Source organism: Poecilia mexicana, unplaced genomic scaffold (genome assembly GCF_051168715.1).
Source record: "Poecilia mexicana isolate PSO_F unplaced genomic scaffold, ASM5116871v1 scaffold_2, whole genome shotgun sequence".
Lineage (NCBI taxonomy): Eukaryota > Metazoa > Chordata > Actinopteri > Cyprinodontiformes > Poeciliidae > Poecilia > Poecilia mexicana.
Window position 1 is genome coordinate 3,365,743 of NW_028263371.1, and position 17,328 is coordinate 3,383,070.

Consider the following 17,328-nt stretch of genomic DNA (forward strand, 5'->3'; position numbering starts at 1 on the left):
GCATTTAGCATAATTCTGATTACCTCAGATGATTATCGCGAAAGCTACAACGGCGCAGCAGTGACAGACCAGACAAATGTTTTTTTTTTTTGTTTTTTTTTTCCTGGCAAACGTAGATTAATCGACATAATTAGGATTCAAATTAAAAATATACATGAATGAAAAATAGGATTTCTAGCAGGAAAGAACCGATCCACTTTTTTCAATTTCAATAATGATATCTGAGCTTCAGTATCAGCTGATACCGATCTGATGCAAAAAAAAACAAACAATGCTGAATGACCTAAAGAGTTATTATTTTTTTAAAACATCGACATAAATGTACTGAATTACAAATTTGGTTCATAGTTCTGCACCAGTGCAGCACGCTGAGCTTACAATCTTAGTCAAACATGTAAAAACAACTTTTAGTCGTTCAGTCAGTGCAATTAGAAGTATTACAGCCAATGTAAAATAAATATTAAAGAAAGTGACAAACACAATAAGTAGGTGAAACATGTAAAAATAATCTTCAATAAACCTTTCAAATTACTCAACGTACAATTATGAAGTCTAAATATGATTTAAAATAAATAATATAGCATAATGTCTCAGAGCACAAAGAATAGAATTAGACTGAATAGATCTGCCCTTACGGATCATGCACATTGTCATCAATACCCAATCCACTTTTTTTTCTAAATTCTGGGACAGTACAAATATTGATGCAAAAACTTGGGCAATTCTGAGATCAGAGTCAAACATTTTCGACTTTTGAAACTCAGAAAATTTCCAAGTTTTTTCTCAAAATTTCATTTTTTTTTTTTTGTGGAAATGTACTCCTTTCCCCCTTTTTTGTTACCTACAATATCCCCAATACGCCGTCATAGATTTAAGTGTATTGCAGACAAGAAGAGTAACTTTCCAGTACCTCCGGCATTCTCATCTTCCTTCTTACACTTTTCAGCTTTTCTTCAGCCACTCGGCGCCAAGAAACAAGCTTGAGATCATCACAATCCTTTGTTAAACAGAGATTTTCATGGTTTCCAGATTGCAAACAGGAACAGAACATCCACAAACCAGTTTACCATGAAATAAAAAAATACTTGAAGAATTTGTATGCGAGGCTGATAGGTTTTCTTTTTAAACTGCGCCACATGAGGTGAGTGGTGTTGGATGGTATGTTTGGCAAATTTTAAAATGGCTTATACAGGTGTGAAGAAGACGTTTGGTAATACGGATCCATACAGAGGGTGTTTTTTATTGGGGGACGACGGGTTTGCTAATGAGGATTATTGTTTGAACAGGAGAAAGGCAGCTAAGCTGAGCATCATTGCTATCACACTGACTTAGTTCCTGGCTTCCTTTTTCCAGGGATTACGACACAATGTTATTGTGATTATGATTGTTGCAGCCGCGACAATGCCAAGGCTGTTCTCGTTTGCTTGTCTTACGATGCACTGCCAAGATACAGATTTATATTTGTAGTTTTAGAGATCGCGGTTTCATGTTTCACATGTTAGCAAGACTTTATTTTATTTAAAAAAAAAAAAAAACTGCGATGCTTGCGTTTTAAAATGTCACAGGTAAATGTCATCCAACCTATGGATCCTTTCTCTGCTTTCTGGGGACAAAGATTAACCCAAGTTTTTCCTCACGCGCCTTGCTGCTGCTTCTGCCTGTTTAGAGGCTGCGCGTGGGGAAAAAAGGACAAAGATTTAAATAGAGGAGGGATTTCCAGAGATAATTAAGAGGGAATGAACGGGCAAACCGAAGACAGAGGAAGGATTGGGAGCAAAAGAGCCAATGCTCTACCTTTGTCGTGTCTCGAAACAAGTGGATCTGCTCAGCTGCCTCTCAAATGCCATGAATATGCATTATGTGAGGTTATTCATCGTCTGCAATTGTTTCTCTTCAAATTAAGTCCCAGCTGAAGTACACAGAGAGAAGAAAAAAAGGAAAATGGATGCAAATAAAAACGTAACAAAACAATCGGGAGAACTGAGCTGTTCTTTTTATGTCCGAGTGCCTTCCTTTGTGGCGCGGCAGAAATCTTCAGAAGCGACTCCCGTTCATTCAGAACGATAATACCAATCTTTTTACGGAGATGCTCTAATTAACATCAATTTGAATAATCTGATTACTTTACAACAATCTTTAAAATTCTTGGTGAACAAAGAGAACCTGTATAGTTTAAATGTCTTTGTCATACACCAGTAATACATAAGAAATTAAGAATTACGTATGAACAGAAAACGGGTACTAAGCTAATTAGGGAGTTTGCTGCTGGTTGGCTAACTGGCTAACACTGACAGACACTTTTGTCATGAAACACTGATTTGTGTTGCTACCAAAAGTCTAACATTTTCAGCAAACATTTGAATTTAGACTTTGTTAGGTTTTTTGAAACTGGGGTAAGCAAATAAATTATTGAATACATTTTCATTGTATCCTGCACAAGTTTGACACCATCAACAATGAAAGTTTAGTTTTATTAAAGCTTTTCGGATTTTCCAAAGAAAGCAAAATAAAAGTCTTAGCCTTAATAAACTCTCTCCTTAGACTTAAATACAAGGAATGTTAGCATGTCCTGCCAGACATTTAGATAAAGATTTAAGTTTTTTTATGTTTTGAGATCCCGGGAAGAGTTCAATAGTCCTACGATGCCATTTGGAGCAACATGTAAAAACAGTTCTGTAGGTTTAAGTTCACACTCGATGTATCTGAGCTTGATAGATAATTTCACCAATCTTGGAAACCATACATAATTTTTTTTTTTTACCATCCTACTTTAATCTTTTACTTTTTTAGCTGAATTTTTTGTTGTTTGAACATCAAACATCAAATATTTCTAGAGAAACTATTTACTCCATAAGAGATTTATTATGTTTTTCTTTTTTTCCTTTCTTTTTTTGACACACTTAAATGTTTCAGATCATAGAATAAATTTTAATATTAGTGTCTCTATCAATATCTCAAATACATTCTAGCTCAGAATGCGCCTTATTGTTTGTGAGAAAGACTGCTTTCATGTTTTTGAAGCATAAACGTGTAGAATATGAAGTCACAGCTGAGCATCGGGATCTACGACCAAAATGCAAATCACATTACGGCCTTTCATCTGTTTGGTTATGCTTTGCACTGGAAAATTAGAATAATGTTTGGTTGGGAATTGAACCAAAGTTTTCACAGGTTTTTGCTTAAACTGATTTATAGTTGGGAGATTTATGCTGAAATATTTAGGGCAATTTTTTCTTCGGACAATCTCATTCTGGCTGAAAGTTTTGCAACCAAAGTTAATTTAGGTGGTAATAAGTGAATGGAAAGACAATAAAACCTCCAAGTGTGTTTAAACATGAAAAAAAAGAAATAGTTTTGGATTTCTGTTTATCTCCGCCTACACACATATAACCTTTTTGACGAGTGAGAAATCAGTCTTACTTTGTGTGTCAAGCAATAAGATTCGAGCATCAGATGGCTGCAAACATCGCCGTTGGTTTGAAAATTTAATATAAGTGTTATTGTTCGCACTATGCTGTGTAAAGTGTAAATTCATATAGGGGTAATGTAGTCTGTGTGCAGCGCATGCAAACACCATAATCAGAATCTTGTTCCAGTTGTGAAAAGGTCAACAGTTGGACTATTAATACTAAAGTAAATGCTGCTCTTGATGAGAAAGTCTTTGTGTTTGTAGATTAAATTTATTTAACAAGAAAAAGGGAATTAGTCAGAAGTCTAAGATTAGACGTGAAAATGTGGCGTCTGAAGACATGAAAAGTTCGGACAATCTGTTAAATTTCAATCCTTAAGACTGATGCTTAATGTTTTTTTTCTGTGCAAAAGAAATGAGTATACTTGCACTTGAACAACAAAAAATAACTTTGTTTTACTCAAAAGAAAAGAAATGTGTGAATTGAAGTTAAGGAAAAAGTTTGTAGCCCCCACTGTCTCATGAGGTTATGCCATTATCCGAGATGCTTCTTGTGGCTGTCGACTATACTCTGATGATGACGGTTTGACACCCCTCCTCACTTCCATCTGTGAGATATGTGAGGGATCTCTTGCAGGTACATTTCAAATCTTCCCACAGTCCAGAAGATCGAGATTGACCTTTGCCTTAGTCCACAACTTTCTGTTTTTTCGGCTCCAGGCTGTGGTTGTTCACCAGCTGGTTTGTTTTGGATCATCGTCACTCAGGTTCCAACTCTGATCCAGCTCTGTTTTTTAAACATGGTCTCAAATTTCCCTAGGGCTGCGCATTTATCGTATCATTTTTCATTTATTGTGATCAATTTCTTATTGTGATAAGGACTTTGATTTATTGTTAAGATAAATTCACCACAAAACTTGTCGGATTGTTAGTTTCTCAATCAATCAATAAATAAAATAAACAGTAAGTTAGAAATATGAATGCAGTTAACGTGTGCCGTTTATTGATAGAAATATGATGACTGGTGTCCTAGAGAGTGTGATTTTCAAGATTTTGTGATTGCGGGGATATGATGACTAAAAAAGAAATAATAAATAGTTCTTATGGTCACTATTATTATCACAATATTACCACCAAATATCCTAATAAATATTTAAATCACCCGTATTATTCACCCCTACTGAAGACCTCTCTGATACTAAGTGGGATTCATTGTGGTTCTGCTGCCCCAAGCCATAATGCTTCCACCTCTATGCTTCGTAGTTGGTATGTTGTGTGTATAGTTACATGCCATTCTAATTAGGCATAAATATTTTAAAGGTATTTTCTTCTCTCCATATTATTTGAATTTTTCAGTATGATAAAAAATTATTGCGTGTCCATTCATTTCTAAAAAACACAAACTTTCTCGTGGTGTCCTAATTTTTCACATTACTGTCTTTTTTTTTTTGTTTGTTTCAGGGTTTTGTAATAAACACTTTAAAACAATGATTTTCACACGCAATCTCATTTTTTGAGTCAGAAGGGGTGTTAGATCTAAGATGGGACTCCTTATTCCCACGTCAGACGGCGGACGAGAGAAAAACATCACATAAACACAATGATGTAGGTAGGATTCACCTGAGGGGAACAGGGGACAAGGGGCTAATTAGTGATGATGAGAAGTTAATTTAGTCCGACACCTCTGGTAATAGTGTGTCTTCATTTCTCCTCTTCTCACTTTCTCGCTGTGCCGTTGCCCACTCTGCATATTCCTCCTTTCTCCCGCCTCGCCCCCCAATTTTCATCCTCAGACGAGGTGTCAAACGTCCTGTTCTGTGCTCCTCGGTCCCCCTCTTTAATGTGTCTCGGTAGTTTCTCTCTGTCACAGTTTTATTCTTTAGAGAGCGCCGTGGCTGCAAAGCAGTTGAAATTGTCAAGCGGACAAAGTGGGAAATCGCATTATTTCCTGCTTTGACATCGCTGAGTTGTAGTTCGGCGAGTGTAGGTGTGAGCGGATGGATGAGAAGGTTCCTGAACTAAATGTTTGCTCGCAGGTGAGCCTGTTGTTGACAGATGGTGTTTGTGAGAGAAGCTCGCCGCCTGCAGAGTCTCACACCAGGAAAACGCTCGAGCTAATTCAGACGGCCCCACTGTACAAACACAAACACATGGAGAGAGGGCTCACACACATGCACACACCCAGAGCAGAACCACAAAGCCTCAGAATGGATATATGAAGCTCATTTTGCATTGGTCACAGAGTAACCAGGTGAGATTGACCATAAATTATTTTTTTCAATATGTTGCCTATGATCAATGAATTGAGTGAATGAGAGCTTCCACCTAAAACCCATTTGATCCCCAAATCTCCATTTTAATAAAGTATGATTATCTACATTCTCCAGCTTTGAAGTTTCAAATTTTTGGCTTTGCACCTTTTCTAATTTTATTTTCTGAAAGGTGATAAAGTACGCCTCAAACAAGCTGAAATATCGTTTTAAGAATTTACTTTTCTTGCGTTCCTCCCATGCAGGGAGCCCAGGGAGGTACCCTCTGAATTATTTTACTGTTGTAGACTAAAAAAATATATCAAAGTTTCACTTGACATAATTCATTTTTACATTTTACAAAAGCAACGACAATGAAGTGCTTTGGGCCCCATAAGAAGAGGTGCTTGGTTTGGTTTAGGACTAAGGTGTGAACTATGTCCTTGAGTGTTTTTGTGACAGAATTGGGATTGCCTTATAAATAATCATGCCAGGGCTATTTTTGGTCTCAGTCCAGCGGTGCTGGTATTACTCTACCCTGAAGAAAATGCTTTTGAAGAACACAATTTGAAACAAAAAGGGTATTTTCATGCCTTTCTATTTTTTATTTTTAATTAAAACCACCAAAATCAGTCCTGGAAACCTGGACTGATTTTGTTCTAGACACCTGGTCCTCCGGGCCCACTGTCCTGCATATTTTAGACGTTTCCCAGCTACTGCACACCTGACTTAAATTACTGTGTGATTAACAGGCTTCTGGTGGACTCCTGAAGATGTAATGAAATCCTCTGAAATAGTGTGCTGGAACAGTGGGGCTTGAGGACTACGTTGGAAGTGAGAACCAGATATAGGACTGGTTTTAAATGGTAAATGGACTGAACTTATATAGCACTTTTCCAGTCATTTTACACTGGACTCACATTCACCCATTCGCACTCACAAGTGCGCACACATTTATACACCGATATGCAGATCGGTAGGCAATTTGGGGTTAAGTACCTTGCCCAGAGGCACATCGGTATGTGGCAGGAGGAAGCTGGAATCGAACCTACAACCTTCTGATCACAAGACGACTACTGTACCCACACAGTTGAACCAGTTTTGATTGAACTGTAGTTCGTTTGGCTAGAAAGTCTGGTTCAATCGGAGAGGTGTGAATGCACAATTGCACTCTGATGGGGACTATAAAAGCAAACTCTGGTCCATCTAAACACCTCTGTCTCGGTTCAGTTGAAGTGAACTTTGATGCAGTTTCAATGCATATGTGAACTCCAAGCGGACCGGAGACTGCTATAAAAGCAGGAAGGGGGCTACTGTGCAGGGCATTCTGGGTAAATACAACAAAACAAACTCTCAATGTAGGACTTCTCCTGCAAGTCTAACGCTTGCAGGAGAAACGACTCATGGTCTTTGTCCAACGACAAAAGAGAAGTCCTACAATTGCTAAAATCTGACACTACTCCATTTTGTGTACATTTCGTGAAGAAGAAAGTTGCACCCAGTGTCGTCTTCAGAGGTTTTCATGTCGTTTCCTTTAGTAGTTCTTGGTGCAGTGCCATCACAGGTGAACAGGTTTTTTAAAGGGTTTAGTTGGTTTGACACAGTGCAGTGTGAAAGCGAACCCCGCCCGCTGAAAATGTAACATATATGTTCCAACTTTTGTCAACAATAGAACCGAGTCTACAGCTCTTACAACCTTAGAGGACCTAAGTGGATTGTTGAATTTAATCAACAATTACTTTCTGCAATTTACTTCAAGTTCAGCTAGATAAAGCAGTTGGCAGGTCAGAGGTGAAGTACACAGTGAGAAAGACAACCTGTAAACTACGTCTTTTCAATTTTCGTATACGTGAATACAGTTGGGCCATGGGAGGAAACTTAGAGTACCTAAACAAAGCCAGCACATGTACTGTGAAGATCATGCTGAAATCTGAAATCTTTTTGCCCTTGAGATGGTGAATTACAAACCCCAAAGCTCTGAGATCGTATTCGCAACAGTAAAAGAGAGCCAGTGACTTGTTCCACGGCGCTGAAATCCTCCACCTTGTGACACCATTTTCCTCTGCAGCTGACCACCCTCCCATTTACAGGAACCATTTTGTCCCAGCGAGATCAGATTAGTAGTCTGGTGGCAGCTCTTCGCCATCAGCAGGCCTGCTGGAGCATGGAAACAGAGCGGGAGTCTCTATTAGAGATAATGGCGAGCTAAACAGCCTTAAAGTCAGGCGTGTTGTGTCTAATGAGACTTTAAGTGTGATGACAAGAAGAGAAGGAGGACGGAAGAGGGCTGTACGGTGCAGACACCGCGACGCTAAACAAAAGCTAACCTGGAGGCGCGTGCCAGAAGTTTGCGGGCCAAACAAATAGTTAGAGGAAGCCAACAAGCGACGGAAAAGATGGCGGGGTCAAGTCGGAAAGCGTGAAGCTGAAGACAGAGAGCGGCAGACAGTCAAACTGTCAGACACAGAAGAGAGATACAGTGAGAGGAGCAGGAGCGCATAAGAGCTCCTGTAATTAGTCAGTTAATTACATCTGGATGCTGATCTGCTCGGGGGGATGGATGTTGTTTGAGCTGAGGGTGTGTGTGAGTGTGTGAGCGCCTATCCTTGGCGGCTGTGTACACTCCAGAAAGCGTTTACTGAAATGGGAGCTAATTCTCGCTGTCTGAGGCCATTACGGTATTAATTTAATTTAGGTTAGCTGTCGCTAGCTCATTAACACATCTAATTAATTCATTGACATCAGAATTAAGTTGTTTCACTGAAACTGACACCTCTCTCTCTCTTCTAAGGGGAGAGTGGGAGGAGAGGGAGCGACAGATTGAACGAGAAGGGCGAGGAGAGGAGATGGGAAGAAGTGATGATAGATTGAATCTCTTATCTACGAGAAAAATGCTATTAATAAATTTTGTCAGTGGCTGTGAGGAGTGCCAATCTGCTACGTTGGAAGTAAGGAAGAGGAATGACGGGTGGAGCTGAACAGCGCAGAGCAGATAATGGCTGTTAAGGAAACAAGATAACTGGTTCTGTGGTGTTTTATTGGAGCCATTCAAGAGGTGAGGGATTCTGGAAGAGATTCAGGACTTCTGGGAAAGATGAGGGGAGAATTTATGATAATCGGGATGAAAAAACTGAAAAAGATCCTATGAAAGACACTGGAAGGCAGTAGCTGCGTTTCCATTAACCACATAATTGTGCAAATTGAAATTACGAAGATAAATTTGCTTAATGGAAACACGGCAATCTAAAAATAAAAAAAAGAACTTACCCCCCTCCCCAAAAATGCAGTTTTCATGTTCAGTAAGAGGTCCAAAGAACTTGCAAAAAAGTATAAAGCAGCTTACAAGCTGCAATTGAAAAATCTTGTGCAGATTTTATGTCCTCAGTACCTGATTCCTATCTCAGCAGACATGCCGAAAGATTAAAAGTACATTCAGAGTTTAAACCTTCCCGTGTTCGGACACCGGCCAAGTTAATTAGAGTGTGGAGAGGATTATTTTGGCGAAACCTGGCAGAGGAGCGTTAGTGAGAGGTGGGACACCTTTAGAAGTGGCGCGCAGTGCGAACCTGTAGAGAGGTAGGGATTATTTGGATGTAACACGCAGTGGGTTTCTTGTTAGAGGGGGGCGTCGTCACAGTCTGTCTCTGTGGTAAATTTGATTAGGGCTGGCAAAGGGAGGCGATCCAACCGTGAACAGGTGCCCCTCACAGCTGAGTTGGGTTCACCCCACGGCTCCTCTCTGCCTTCTCCCCTAACGTTGGACTTCCTCCTCTTTGTTCTGCCTCGGCCTGTCCGTGTAATCTCTCTCCATTTTCGCTGCTGTCCTCCTTGCGCCATTGCTGCTGCTCGGGGTTCATCTGTCTCTGTTTATGTGGTAATCAGTGGTGGGAATGGAGGCTCCGGAACATTCAGGAGGTCCACCTTGAAATGCTTCTCCGTCGCGTGACTTTCACTGACCTTCTTAAACCCCAGGAGCTTGTCTCCGGCCCCCCCTGCTGTGCACTGTCTCCCAGCTTCCTATGTGCTCACTGCCCCCCCTCAGCCCCCTCTGCATTACCCACCTGTTTGGATCAGTCCAGCCAAACTCAGACCACAGGAAAACACAGATCCACAGGGTAGAAATATTTCACTGTTACAAGAGGAGAGACTGACAGGATGTTGTTTAATATAATAATCTGTTTTTTTGGGGGGGAGAACTTAAGGTTTTTGTTGCGAATTTAGAATTTTCTTATTGCCAATGCCAACAACTGTCATCAACATATCTCTCTCTAATTTAGTTATTTAAACTAGGGAAGAGAATTTAACCCGTTAATTTTATTGAAATATATTTTAATGCATTAAAAATGTCCATTTTTTTAATATTAAATATATTAAATATACAAAGATTTCCGTCGGAACCTTTATTTTCCCATGTTTTCAGTACGCTCTTAAATCTGATGCACAAGTAAAATTTGTTAAACGACGATGGACGACGAAGTCACTTCTGTTCGACCACTGGGTGTTTCTGTGACGTATGTATCGTGCCAGTTTGATGCTAAGAAGATTACCAGATATTGCCTGTACTGTAAACAACCGTTCTTCACTGCGAAGCTGTCAATGTTAAATCAATATTTAGTAGCCTCACCAACACAGGCTCAACGGCTTTGTTCACTTCCTGCACTGCCATTATTAAAACTACAAGCATACTACGATTCTAAAACTGTGAAGGAAACCGACGTCATTGTTCACGGCTTCTCTTTCTGCTCTCTGATTGGCTCAGTTAAAATCCTCCTGGAGCAAATCTAAGTCAAGGTCAGAAAGCCCAGACCGAGCTTTTAGTGAGATTTGAATCAAGTGGAATAGCACAGGAAGGCACCTAGTCGGAATTCATGTAAAATTGATTCACAAAAGAAATATTTACTTACCTGTTAAATGTTTCTTTTCGCCTCTTGCCTCCACCAATGCCATGTCTTTGCTTCACCAAAGCTCCTTGCTTTGTGTTTTTGAAAACCAGTTGGTATGTTTGCTATTTCATGTACCAGGAACTTTGTTGACTAACACAAAGAGTACAATGTGAGCTTTAATTCACTTCTCCTTGGCCATTACCCATAATTCTGTGAGAGTAAAGATCAGAATTGAAGTGCAAGGAAATTTATTTTTGTATTCTGAATGGGCAGCTACTTTGGTTATATTTCCAAGCAAAATGACATTTCAGGAGGATTATCAGCTAAAGTGACCTTGCTGAAAATACTGATGATATCGCAATAACCTGTTTGTGTTGGAAATAAAAGTACTTTTAAAGTGGTGAAGGAGCAGCTTTAGTCCTTTTCCTCAATGCAAAGAGTAAAGTGATGGACAGAGGCGGCTCACCTCCTCAGGACCAGAGGCTTTCATCACCAGCTGTAGCAATTAACCCCTCGTTCCTCTAGGGAGCCATTAAAGGGTAAAATAGCCTTTAAAATTACATATGGCCACAATTAGAGCAGAGAAAGTGATAAATGATTTGACTCTGATTTTTCTTTATAGATTTTTTAGGAAATGGCTTTTTTATTGAGTCATAAATTGGAATTAGAAAAAAAAGGGTATTTTGTACTTATCTCTTTTATTCTTTCGATCTCCCTACTTGATGTACTTTTACTTACTTCGAAATTTTTATGAGCCCTCTTCTCTGTGCTTAATTCATGTCTCTTATTATTTTTGCCTTGCCCATCATTTCTATCTAATCACTTGTTCAAATCTCCTTTACAAATGGAAACTGAAGTAGCAGGAAAATGATGCATGCTATTCAACATTTTTAACAACTAAAAACCTGAGAGGTGCTGTGGTATTCAGTGGCTTTTACTCTGATACCCCAAAATCAAATCTGGTTTGACCAAATGCATTCAGAACTCACTTAATTCTCAGCATAGAAATAGATTTTCTAGGAAACAAAGAAGCAAAATTAGATCCATAGTAATTCAGTTCAATTCCTTTTATTTCCATAGCACCAATTCACAACTAATGTCACCAAAAAGTACTTAAAAAAACAAAAACAATACAATCATACATACAATGCCATTGATCCTATAGCTATCAAACAGTTCGCCCAAAGTAGTTTAAAAAGTAACCAGAGGAGCTGATCCTGATCTCAATGTGAAGACCACAACTATTAGTGTGGTCACTATACAAGCTCAAAATTCTGACTTTAATTACAGAATTCTGACTTTTTCTCAAAACTTTGACTTTTGTCCTTGGAATTCCGACTTTTGTCTTTTGTTCAGACAAAAGAACAAAATTCCAACATTTTTCTCAGAATTCTGACTTTTTCTTCTGAGAAAAGCTCAGAATTCTGAATTATTTATTTTTATTATTTATTTATTTTTTCCAGTGGCCCTAATCATGTTCTGTAGTTGTACATTACTTTTGTACTAGCTTGTAGAATTAAAGTTTTCTTCTTTGCCCCTTTACCTGATCTGCTTTACTTTTCACTACTCCTCTTATTCCAGAAGAATTCTCTCTTTCTCTCTCCCCCTCTCTCCCTCTCTCTTGCATGCATTTCCTCTCTTCCATCCTCCTCTCTCCTGCCTCTTCCATCCTTCTCTCTCCATCCTCTCCCCCTCTCTGGCGTCTGATCTCCCTCTTGTCGTCACTCTCCTCGGTTCCTCCCGCTTTCCTCGCCTCTCTTTCACTCCTACAATAACAGAAGGAGATGGCATAAGCATCTGTGTCATCAGCGCAGATTAATGTTCAAATAATATTCACAGATGTCATTTCAAAATTCTCCATTTGTTTATTTTTTGCTCTCAGCTTCTCGTGGTTTCAGTCTCTTTTTTTTTCTTCCCTGTCAATAAATCACAGGAGCAATCACAGGCTCATCATGGACTTCAAAGCAGCCACTTAAGACATCCCGCCTCATTCAAGTGACACACACACACATGAACACACTCACACTGCTCTCCAGCTGCGGTGTTTTTGAGTCATTCTTAATCGGGATAATTACACATGAGAGGAAGTAAATGAGCGAAGGGTTTAGTAAAATGGGGTTGTGAGATAGATGGAGAGAGCGAGAGAGGGGGAAAAAAGGAGCAGGGAGAATCCAGCATTCATGACACATTTATTAGTTGCTTATTATTTTTGCTGCTGTAGTTGTTTGTTTACTCATTAAGGATAATCCAATTAAAGCACTTAAAGAGGGGCTTAAAAACAAGCAGACACACGGAAACCTCTTGGAGAGAGAGGACAGGTTGCGGTTTCGGTCTGGCAATCCCCCTCCCCGCCTCTACAAACAGGGCTGGAGGATGGAGTGCCAGGGCCTCGGGCGGGGGGCTGAGACCACAACATGCCACCATGGCGACTTCATATTGGCTCGGGAGCTGGTCAGCCGCCTCTCCCCTCTCTCTCTCTCCTCCCCCCCGCGGTGCTTTCCTGTCGCGTGTTGGCTGACTGGTTCCCCAGTGCACATATGGCCACTTACACTGTGTTCTCCTCTAATTAGCTGCTCTTGTCTACATGGACGCTCTGACTTTGTTAAAACATCACTATGCTTTCACTGGCACGTTAGCGTCTTGTTAAAAAAAACAAAACAGGGATCCATCAGAGTGGGGTTGATTGAGGGGGGGTAAATCCTGGCCTAATAAAGAGAATAATCACGGCTCGTTTTACACCAAACAAGCAGTGGTAAGCTAAAGATGGGCATTTTTAAACTTTCCTTTTTTTTGTGTGTCACTTATTCAAATTGAAATATCCTGCGATGTCTTACAGTAGAAACCCCCCACCCCCCGAACGCTCGTCTTCGTCCGATCAAATTTCATTAACCCACCTCGCCAGATTCTGTGTGACGGAGGCGGAGTGCAATGAAAGAGGATGTGAGTGACTCTCCTTTAGAGTTTCATCATTAATTATTAGTCTCTGGTTCCTCAGAGGAGAGAAGCTGATGACAGCTAATTAAGGATGAAGTGATGTATTCCCCCCCCCACCTCACACACACACAATCACCCCTCCGTTCTCCTTGGGCCTTGTCCCCTCCCCGTCCACCTGACAAAAAAAAGCAATGTAAAATGAGTAGAAATAATAAAAAAAAAGAGAATATGGATTAATAGCTTCTTATATTTACGGACCAGCTTTTAGCATGTTTTCGCTGGTATTTTCACATTTTGTCTTTGAGGTTGGAAGGGCTGATTGCCGTCACCCTGATCCTCAACTCCCTCCATAGATTCTCTATCAGACTCAATTTATGGCTCTCCCAAACACAAATGTCACTTCTAATCTGAAGAAACACGTTGATACAACTAAAAGATTGCTTTAAAGCTATATTTGCTTTGAATAATTTTTGTTGTAAGTTATCTACTCAGGATAACACCCTAATTCCAAAGTCATATTTTCACCAGGTTCATTCATTTATTCATTCATAAATGTCACAGTTTCAAACTAAAGTTCATTTTCACTTATCGGCAAGAACATTTAGTTTCGATGTGCTAGCTTAATATGTATCTCTGAGATCTAGATATTTGTCTCTCAGCAAGCTAAATATTCTAAATAGCTAGCTGCAAGGTAATTGTAACTCCAGCTATCTAATAGCCACCCACCAGCTAGCTATTTAACTAGTTAAATATCCTGCTAACTAAATATTTAGCTGGCTGAGAGCTGAGATATATTTAGCTTTGAGCTCATTGAATATTTATGGAGCTAAGTATTTACCAAGTAATTAGCTAATTAAATATTTATTTTGGAACCATGATATTTATAAATGAATAATATGGTGAAAATCTAAATATGATTTTCATGTCTTTTTGCTTATGACAGGCTAAATAACCAAAATTATTGCTGTTAATTTTTTACTGTAATTTTACAAACAGAATCCCAAAAATTGTGAAAGTTGTGAAAAAAATTGTCTTTTACTTTTGTGAAAAGAACCTCCGAAACAGGTGCTAACTTTAGCATGGCTAGCAGCTGATGGTAAGCCAGCGTTCACAGTACATTGCAACCCAGTCCATATTTTTCCTGTAACTCTGTTAATCTTCCTCAGTTCACCAAATGCCCAAACCCTGTCCTAAGAAATAATTTAAAAGAAAACAATTTTATGGTATTATACCCACATTTTTTTATTGGCCAAACCAAAAGAGAATAGCATGCCTAGCTTAACGCTCTCAAATTACATTCCACAACAATGTAGTATTAGCTTCCACTCACTTTCCAAGACAAAATCCAATGCTGACAGCATCTTCGTAAAACTTCTCAACAGTGGTTGTGGTGTTCTAATGCCTGAAAAAGTTGAGGACAAATCAACTAAAACTGCAAAGTAAAAAAAGTCAAACCGAGCAACAGAACTCAGTTGTTGGCAATTTGAGTCAAAACTAAATAGCTGAAAACTAACCATAGCTTAATTAAAACATTCAGAAAACGTTCAAGAAAGTGACCTGTAACATTTCTGGGTACCATTTGCTCATATGTTGTCTGTTTGTATTATCCTGATGTTACAAAAACTACAAATCTAGAGAAAGAAATGTCATATCTGCTGGGCTGTTCTGTGCTCTCTGCTTGGTTATGGCTTCATCTTTCTCTATTGTTGGTGTTGATTCAGCTGCACTCAGATCCACAACGAAACGACTGGTGGATAGATCATGTCATCCATGATTTTTTTTCTTCTTTTTTTGTCATCTTCTCTCAAAAAAACGACGATGATGATGTCTTTATGACAACGTCTCTTCCCCCTTCCCGGGCGGAGAAGGAGAATGAGCCGGAGACTGGCGGCGGAAATAGCAAAAGGTTGACTGAGGTGTAATTTCTTTTAAGGTTTGTGTATTGAAAATTGTGGCACATGATTGCAGATGGACAGCAATTACGGCGGTCCCAGCACGGCAAATGACCTGAAAACTTGATCTGATCTTCCGCAGAGGGAGGGGGAAACCAAAAAGTAAACCCAAACCAAATTTTTATATTGAATCACTTTATATAGATTTTCAGGAAAGATAAATAATAAATAACCTCCTTTTATTTCTAGCATTTCCACCTCCTTTCGTTCCTTCTTGTCCCGCCGTGCCCCGCCCCTCACCCCCGTTTCTCTCTCTCTCAAACCTCTCTCGCTTGAATTTGTGGCGACTCTGGCAACAGTAACACCAGTGGAGGAAATCATTTGTGCCTCCAGGCGAGTCATTACAGAGGCAGAGTGTGAGATTGCAGTGACAAAACTCTGTCTCTGGCCTCACGACCAGCCAGAGACCAACACGCTTCTCCACACTCATTACTTCATACCTTCCTCTCCTCTAAAGTTGCCTTCTTTTCTGCATTTCAACCTTACCCTTCACATTTCATTATTGGCTCAGGCCAAACTATTCCTATTTGAATGTCATCAATTTGTGTCAAAATCGAATTATGTAAAAAAAAAATTTGTTAGATTCTTTTGGTTCAGCAGAAAATGCTGAGGCCAAGTAAACAGACAGGGTCATAAAGAATCAGAGCTTCCAGCCACAGAAGGAAGAGTCCCTCAGCAGATGGTAAGGCCCCAACTGAGTCCCTGTCTCAGCATCATGGAGTCAGTTTGTGTTTACATGACGAGATGCGGGGGGAAAAGTGAGACAGCTGCAGGAGGTTCTCCGTGATACTCGGCCCACCTGGCTCAGAAACGCGTGAGTTGATGTGAAATATTTGACTTTTTCCCCATTACCTGTTTCAGTGGAAAGGATTCCACCTTATTGTTAGCCCCTAAACGTCTTTGGACAAACTTGTATTTTCTGCATGAGTAGTGACAAATTGGCTAAAGGGGAGGTATTATGTGTTTTCCAGGCCATTTTATTCCACTATCAATAACCATAGCTGCATTTTCATTACAAATGTGCACAAAATGTTGTCAATATTCCTCTAATGTAGATAAAAACAACACAATTTCCTTAAGCTGCAGAAAATTCCAGGCCACACACAAACACAACAAATTCTACTTTGTGCATCAGTTTTACAATGAAAAAAATATGAAAATATTTCTTCTTCCTTTTGATATAAGGAAAGATGATAGTCATAACTATCATCTTTATTCTATGCATCTTGTGTCTATGCCCGTAATCAGGTTTTTTTATATTTTCCATCTTGATGTTTTCTAAGTAATTGCATTTGCTATTTTTCATTGTGGATGGAAAACAGTAGCTGTGCTTCCATTACAAGTGTGCACAAAACTTTGTCTTAATGTTGACAAAGCAGAATTTGGCAATTGCTGCGTTTTTATTAAACAATTAACGCAATTAACATCACATGTGAATAAGTTTGTTCACATGATGAGTCATTAAAAAACATACAACAACATCATCATCATCATCATCATCATCAGAGCACTTCCTGGTTTGCACCAATGGCAGTACCTGGTTGTTCATCATGAATCTCATGTTAAGCGATAAAAGTGTTTTGTGAGATTTTGATATGACCAAACAAACCACCTTATCCTAGCGCCAAAACTTTTTATTGAAAAACTAGTTGTTTCTTTTTTAAAATTTAGCAAATTTATTTTCAAAATATCAAATTGTGTAATTATATGGTCAATAGAAAGGCAAATTATGTTACCTTTGATTGTTATGAAAATGCTGATGATGATGCCTCCAGTCTGGAAGAGCTGTTTGAGGGGGTGGTGCTTCTGTGGTTGGGGAGGAGCTTTGGGTAAATAGGCGGGGCTTTGTATGAGGAAATATTTTAGACACTCTGAATGGTTGCCATGCAGAATTTCTCAAC